The sequence below is a fragment of the Mandrillus leucophaeus genome, unplaced genomic scaffold, assembly GCF_000951045.1.
Source record: "Mandrillus leucophaeus isolate KB7577 unplaced genomic scaffold, Mleu.le_1.0 Scaffold23, whole genome shotgun sequence".
NCBI classification, from domain to species: Eukaryota; Metazoa; Chordata; class Mammalia; order Primates; family Cercopithecidae; genus Mandrillus; species Mandrillus leucophaeus.
The window spans coordinates 3,565,290-3,573,367 of NW_012102365.1; the positions used below are offsets into that span (position 1 = coordinate 3,565,290).

The window sequence follows — 8,078 nt, forward strand, 5'->3', positions numbered from 1 at the left end:
AAAAAAGAATCAAAAAATTAGCCAGGCTTGGTGGCATGCACCTGTGGTTCCAACTACTTGGGAGGTTGAGGCGGGAGGACTGCTTGAGCCCAGGAGGTTGGTGCAGTAGTGAGATGTGATGGCACCACTGCACTCCACCGTGGGTGACAAAGCAAGACCCTGTCTCGGGGGGAAAAAAAAAAAAATCAACATACTGCTCAGTGCAGTGGCGTACACGTATAGTCCCAGCTACTATGAGGTCTGAGGTGATGGAATGGCTTGAGCCTAGGAATGCGAGACTGTAGTACATTGTGAGAGGCCTGTGGCTAGCCACCATGCTCCAGCCTGGAAAATAAAGCAAGACCCCATCTCTCAAAAACTACCAGTGTTTCACCCATCCTGCTGCTAACCCAGCACACATATCCGTATGTGCTGGCACCATATAAGTTTTCTTCATGACTTCAAAGATTAACAAAATAATGGTGGACTGAAAACAAATGGTAGCAACAAGTAGTCAGGAGGCTGATGAGAGGTACTGTGGAAAACCCAAATCAAGAGGGCTGGGTGCCATCTTTGGTCAGTTTCCACATCCACAATTAGGAGTTGGACCAGGCAAATTCTTTTTTTCCTTTTTTTTTTGAGACAGAGTCTCGCTCTGTCACCTAGGCTGGAGCGCAGTGGCGCGATCTTGGTTCACTGCAACCTCCACCTTTGGCCGGACCAGGCAAATTCTAAAGTCGCTTGAACCTGGGAGGTGGAGGTTGCAGTAAGCTAAGATCACACCACTGCATTCCAGCCTGGGTGACAGAGCAAGCCTCCATCTCAAAAAAAAAAAAAAAATTCAGTGTAAGATTTTCTTTTTAATTAGCTGGTTATGGCTGTGTGTGCCTGTAATTCCAGCTACTGGGGAGGCTGAGGTAGGAGAAGTGCTTGAACCTGGGAGGCAGAGGCTGCAGTGAGCCAAGATCACCCCACTGCACTCTAGCCTGGGCGACAGAGCGAGACTCCATCTCCAGAAAAAAGATTTTCTTTTTTTGTTGTTGTTGCCCTCTTTACCCTCCCTGTCTGACTTAAATTACGTCCATACATAGAGATTTCAAAGTCTGTCTGCCTCCAACACACCTGTTTCACAGTGCAGCCTGTAAACATTGCTGATATAGTACCTACAAAATACTTTGGGGCTTTCCATAAAGAATCCCAATCAAAAGTAGTATGTCTTTGCCAGGTGTCATGGTTCATGCCTACAAGCCCAGCACTTCGGGAGGCAAATGCAGGAGGATCACTTGATGACAGAAGTTTGAGACCAGCCTGGGTAATCGTGGTGAGACCCCATTTCTATATTTTTTAAATTATTTTATTTTCTTTGGAGATGGAGTCTCACTCTGTCGCTCAGTCTGGAGTGCAGTGGTGCGATCTCGGCTCACTGAAACCTCCACCTCCTGGGTTCAGCTGATTCTCCTGCTTCAGCCTCCCGAGTAGCTGGGATTACAGGCGTCTGCCACCACATCTGGCTAATTATTGTACTGTATTGTATTGTAGTTTTATTTTATTTTATTTTTTGAGACAGAGTCTCACTCTTGTCAGTCAGGCTGGAGTGCAACAGGGCAATCTCAGCTCACCACAACCTTCGCCTCTTAGGTTCAAAGGATTCTCGTGCCTCAGCCTCCAGAGTAGCTGGGATTACAAGCAGGCGTCACCATGCCTGGCTAATTTTGTATTTTTAGTAAAGATGGGGTTTCTCCATGTTGGTTAGGCTGGTCTCGAACTCCCAACCTCAGGTGATCCGCCTGCCTCGGCCTCCCAAAGTGCTGGGATTATAGGCATAAGCCACCGTGCCCAGCCTAATTTTTTTTTTTTTTGGAGTCAGAGTCTCACTCTGTCACCCAGGCTGGAGTACAGTGGTGCGATCTCAGCTCACTGCAGCCTCTGCCTCCCCGGTTCCAGCAACTGTCCTGCCTCAGCCTCCCAGGTAGCTGGGACTACAGGCACACGCCACTATGCCCAGCTAATTTTTGTATTTTCAGTAGAGACGGGACTTCACCACATTGGCCAGGCTGGTCTTGAACTCCTGACCTCAGGTGATCTGCCTGCCTCAACCTCCCAAAGTGCTGGGATTACAGGCATGAGCCACCAGGCCCAGCCCCTATTTCTATCAATTTTTTTAAAAAGGTGATATGTCCTGAGCCAGGCGCAGTGGTTCCTGCCTGTAATCTCAGCACTCTGGGAGGCTGAGGCAGGCAGATCATCTGAGGTCAGGAGTTTGAGACAAGCCTGGCCAATATGGTAAAACCCATGAGAATTGCTTGAACCTAGGAGGCAGAGGTTGGAGTGAGCCAAGATCGCACCACTGCTCTTCAGTCTGGGCAATAAGAATGAAAGAGCGAAACTGCATCTCACAAAAAAAAAAAAAAAAAAAAGGTAGTATGTCCTTTTGTGCTTTGTTCCTATCGGCTCTGATTATAATGCAATGATTTTCTGATCGGGTATTCTGAAGTCCTATTATAATAAGTCAATGCTAGAGCCACAAATGAAATAAAGTACATTCTGCAAGTATAGGGAAGGATGTTAACTCAGGAATAAATTATCATTAATTAAACCATCAAGTACTTTGAAGTGGTGACATGGGCATGGGTATGCTTTCCCTCATAAGTTGGTATAAGTAAGTTTTGATCATTTATATATAATAGGCGCTTGCAAATAGTACAGACTCTGGGGGAAAAAATAGTAGTTTTAACTAAGCCCAATTCCCCCAAACATCTAGTTCATGATATAATTAACTGGAAAGTTAATCCAATTTAAGCCCTTGTTTTTCAAATTACTTTTTTTTTCTTTCTAGACGGAGTCTCATTCTGTCGTCCAGGCTGGAGTATAGTGACACAATCTCGGCTCACTGGAACCTCCACCTCTAGGTAGGGTTCAAGTGATTCTCTCCCACCCCAGCCTCCAGAGTAGCTGGGATCACGGGGATGCGCCACCACGCCCAGCTAATCTTTGTATTTTTAGTAGAGACGGGGTTTTGCCATGTTGGCCAGGCTGGTCTCGAACTCCTGACCTCAGGTGACCCGCCCACCTTGGCCTCCTAAAGTGCCGGGATTACAGGTATGAGCCATTATGCCCAGTCCAAATTAGTCTTTCTTGGCCTCCTAAATCTAAAATTAAATATGTCTTTCTACATTGCAATTAAAAGTTCTACAAAGTTCCCATTTTTCTATCTTAAATAATCTATGCTTCTGTGAAAACAGAATTTAGCTCTCCTCAAATGCCACAATACGAAAGTACCCTAATAAGTTATAGTCCTTGACATTTAGAGGAGCCTTAAGAAGGAGGGAATGCTTTCATTCAATTATATGTTTTGTATAACGATTACTTCTATTTTGCTGATGGACAAACTGAGACAGAGGAATCCACTTAGAAGAGAAGAAAAAAGTTTTAGAGGCACGCGTAACTGGGGTTGGGTCACTCAGTACTGTGCGATTTCAGGCAAAGTATTTAACCTCTCTAAACCTATTTCATTATCTGTACAACAAGACTGACAATATCTAACTTGTGGGGCTGTGATAATTAAATCATAGAATACTCGAAAGTACATAAGCTGTGCCTGGTTAGTCTGAGTAGGTTTCAGAAAAAGATATTAATATTGAAGTAAGTGACTGGTGCAAGTCTCCCCACCATTCTTATCCAAAAGCAGCCATCCCTAGTAAATGTTTGCACTAAAAATGCAGGACACACTTATTTATGGCTTTCCAAACAGCTTATTAAATAAATAAATAAATAACACTGAGCTTTATTTAAAGGTTCCAGCCAGGTGCAGTGGCTCATGCCTATAATCCCAACATTCTGGGATATCAAGGTGGGAGAATCACTTGAGGACAAGAATTCAACACCAGCCTAGGCAACACAGCCAAACACCGTCTCTACAAAAAAACTTAAAAATTAGCTGGGTGTAGTGGCTCATACCTGTAGTCCCAGCTACCCAGGAGGCTGAGGCAGGAGGAGTGCTTGAGCTCAAGAATATAGGTTGCAGTGAGCTATGATGATGCCACTGCACTCCAATATGGGCAACAGAACAAGACCCTGTCTCAAAAATATAAAAATAAAAATAAAGGTTTCCTTACTATTAAGTGACATTTACTGTATCAATGTCAATGCAGTAATAACACTCAAAGTATCAGAAACTAAAAATTTCCAGTTTTTACTGGAAATAAAAACTGGGCCAGCCATGGTGGCTCATGTCTATAATCCCAGCACTTCGGGAGGCTGAGGTGGGCAGATCACTTTAGGTCAGGAGTTCGAAACCAGCCTGGCCAACATGGTAAAACCCTGTCTCTACTAAAAACACAAAAATTAGCTGGGCATTGTAGCACACACCTGTAATTCCAGCTACTTGAGAGGCTGAGGCAGGAGAATTGTTTGAACTGGGGAAGCAGAGATTGCAGTGAGCCGAGATCGTGCCACTGCACGCCAGCCTGGGTGACTCTGTCTCAAAAAAAGAAAACTGGAAGCGGGGGGAAGTGACTCATGCCTGCAATCCCAGCCAGCACTCTGGGAGACCAAGGTGGGAGGATCACTTGAGCCTAAGAGTTTGAGACCAGCCTGGGCAACACAGTGAGATCCTGTTTCTACAAAAAATTTAAAAATTAGCAGGGTGTGGAGGCACATGCCTGTAGTTCCAACTACTCAGGAGGTATACATAGGTGGGAAGATTGCTTGAGCCTAGGAGGTTGACGTGCATGGTGCCAAGATTGAGCCACTGCACTTCAGCCTGGGCAACAGAGAGAGAACCTGTCTCAAAAAAAAAAAAAAAAAAAATTCCCTCCTGAGTTTGAAGATAAAGCAAAGATTCTGGAAGCATTTAAGGAACATTAACCAAGCATCCATTTGCTACGCACAGAAGGGTACTGTATTAAAATTATGATCTAACCATTGCCTCACTGTAATCCTAAACCTCTTTGAACCTTAGCCTCCTTAAATGTAAAATAGGAGTTTTTAAAAGATGATCTTTTGGGACTCTTCCATCACTGACATTCTTTTACTTGAGATGCAGAGATCTGTGCTCATTCAGGGTTGAGTGGAATGGGATTTAAAGCACTTATCAAGTATATAACTGAGTTCCAACTGTTTTCAACTTCACATCTGATTCCCAAGAATGAAGCAGAAAATGAAGATGTTTGCATGTGGGCTTCCTAGATTGAGTATCTAACACAAGAAAAGCCTGCCAAGAGCCAAGCAGGCAGTGCGAAGGAGAAGTTGTCTTCCCCTGAATACGTCCTTTATCTCTCTGGGTTCAGGGAATACTGTGAAAAAAAAAATGGATCACTAAATCTTTTCCAAACCCTTTCCCTTTACTTTCTAGGCTGATCTCACATCCATGGTCCCTTAGATCCAAGGCTTGTAGGAGCTTGGGTCCTCACCGCCCTGTTCTGAGACTCAGGTACTCGGAGTCTCAAAGCCCGGATCCCGTCCCCAAAGAAGCCCCAGTCTTCACTGCCCGCTTCTGTTCCCTTCCAAACTCAAGTTTTCTCTGTCTGCTTCTGCCCCTCAGGAACCTGAGTCTTCGCTGCCCCGTTTCTGAATCCTTAGGAGGCCGGGTCTTCACTGTCCCGCTTCTGCCTCTTAGAAGCCCAAGTCCTCACCGCTCCACTTTTACCTCTCCGGAGCCCGTGTCTTCACACCCCGTTCCTTTCCGACCCTCTCCTCGTAGGAGTGCGGGTCCTCATAATCCTGCTCCTCTCAGACCACTTTCCCTCAGATGCCGGAGAACTCAGATCCGTCCCCGTTCCCTAAGTCCCGTCTTGGAGCCCGGGTCCCCACAGCCGCGTCTTCTCCGAGCCTGATCCTCTGTCAGTCCCTTCCCAAGAGCCTGAATCCTCACAGCCCCGTCTCGTCCACAACCTGGTCCTTCGAACACTGACCTACTGTAGATCTGGGTCCTGACTCCCTCCTCCCGCTCTTGTTCCTCAACTGCCAGGGCCCAAGACTCACAGGCAGCAGCGTCTATCTCCCCATGATATGCGGAGACTGCCCCAGAGAAGCGTTCGTCTCAGCAGCCGGTCCGACTGCGCGGCCCTCCCCAACTACTTCCGGCACCGCTCCCCGCCTCCAACCCGGAAACGCGCGGCTCTTCCGGCCGGCGGGCGCGCGCCTCGCTTGCGCAGGCGCAGACTGCCCTCCGACACGTGGTGGCGATATTGAGCTGTGTGTAGCTAGCTATAGCCTGCAGCTTGCGCTTTTAACTGCTTGTAGTTGAGTGGCAGCATGAGCGAGCTCTGCGTATTCCACCCCGGCGTTAAGAATCCTTCACTAGCTTTTCTTCTCGACTCTGCTTATTTATCCATCGGTAGCATGACGGGTAATTGACGCCCTCGGATGGCTTTGAGGTCGCCATTTTTGGTTGGTGCCTTTGTCATGGTGTCAGGACCAGGATATCATCTGGGACACATTACCCCACAGGTATCCTGTTGAACCTCAACGAGGAAGTTGGCAACACAGGAACCGGGAGATGAGACAGATCGGTTGGTTGTGCCTGTGAACTGGCAATTCAGTAATAACAATTGAGTGCTGACTGTTTGCCAGGAATTGTGCTAATCCGCTTACCTCCGTTACGCCATTTAATCATTTAGAGGAGACCTGTGAGAGATTAAGCAAAATTCTAGCTAATAAGTGCAGAGCCTCAGCTTGAACTCAGACCTCACTACTAAGCCAAAGCCTGTCCTGTAGCATTCTCTAATGCTTTCAGTTTTTTGGCTGTCAAATGCTTGGTGAGAATTGCTTTTATGTGGCTCACGCCTGTGATCCCAGCACTTTGGGAGGCCGAGGCGGGTGGATCACGAGGTCAGGAGTTCAAGACCAGCCTTGCCAAGATGGTGAAACCCCGTCTCTACTAAAAATACAAAACAATTAGCCGGGCGTGGTGGCACGCGTCTGTAATCGCAGCTACTCCGGAGGCTGAGGCAGAGAACTGCTTAAACCTGGAGGGGCGGAGGTTGCAGTGAGCCGAGATCGCGCCACTGCACTCCGGCCTGGGTGACAGAGCGAGACTCTGTCTCAAAAAAAAAGAGAGAACTGTTATTTTTTACTGTATGCTGGAATGTTAGGTATGCAAGTCAGACCCAGTTCCAGCATCTGTAAGGTTCACAGTAAAATGGAGAAGAACCCACAAACACACCAAAAAATGTATGAAGAGCTGTGGGCCGGGCGCGGTGGCTTAAGCCTGTAATCCCAGCACTTTGGGAGGCCGAGACGGGCGGATCACAAGGTCAGGAGATCGAGACCATCCTGGCTAAAAACCCCGTCTCTACTAAAAATACATAAAAAACTAGCTGGGCGAGGTGGTGGGCGCCTGTAATCCCAGCTACTCAGGAGGCTGAGGCAGGAGAATGGCGTAAACCCGGGAGGCGGAGCTTGCAGTGAGCTGAGATCCGGCCACTGCACTCCAGCCTGGGCTACAGAGCGAGACTCCGTCTAAAAAAAAAAAAAAAAAAAAAAGCTGTGACAGGCCAGAGTGAGCCACAGTATCTGCCAGCAGAAATTAGGAAAGGTGCCCAGATTGGTGCGGCATCCTGCCCTGTCTTTATATCTTCCTAATCCTCATCCTACCACCTTCCCAATCCACCCTCTACACTGCCACCCAATCCAAATTCTCAGATTCAAGTCCTCATGAACATTGGGCTCCAAGCTGTATTCCTAGCCTTATTTCCTTGCCACTGCTCTCCATTCTTTTTAGGGTCTGGCATACCACTTTTTGTTGTTGAACGCCTATACATCTTTTTTAAGACCCAGGTTGAATGTATATACGTTCATTCAACAAGTGTTTATTGAGTCTCATTGTGTGACAAACCTTTTGCTATGTGCTGAGTACATAACTGGTGGCTATCCTTGTCCTTAGAAAGTCTGCAACCTAGAATGGGAAACAGACCATTAGCAACCGCACAAAAAGGTGATAGAAGAGAATACTGGAATAAGCCAGACTTATCTAGCTGTCTGATGGCCTGAGCCATGGTCATCAGTAAGGAAAATACTTACTCAAGGCCGGGCGCGGTGGCTCAAGCCTGTAATCCCAGCTACTCAGGGAATACTGTGAAAAAAAAAATGGATCACTA

General features: G+C 46.9%; 1 protein-coding gene across 4 annotated transcripts in view; it reads right to left on the reverse strand.

The window, feature by feature from the left end:
* The window catches only part of TAF12 (TAF12 RNA polymerase II, TATA box binding protein (TBP)-associated factor, 20kDa), a 45,910-nt gene extending 39,782 nt beyond the window's left edge, over nucleotides 1–6,128 (reverse strand). For 2 of the 4 annotated variants that reach the window (XM_011981737.1, XM_011981736.1), the window contains exon 1: nucleotides 5,962–6,128. The gene's annotated coding sequence lies outside the window, so the exon portion shown is untranslated. Of the gene's footprint in view, nucleotides 1–5,626 lie in introns of all 4 variants that reach the window. The other 2 variants (XM_011981738.1, XM_011981735.1) reach the window with 2 other exon arrangements.
* Nucleotides 6,129–8,078: the final 1,950 nt, after the last annotated feature.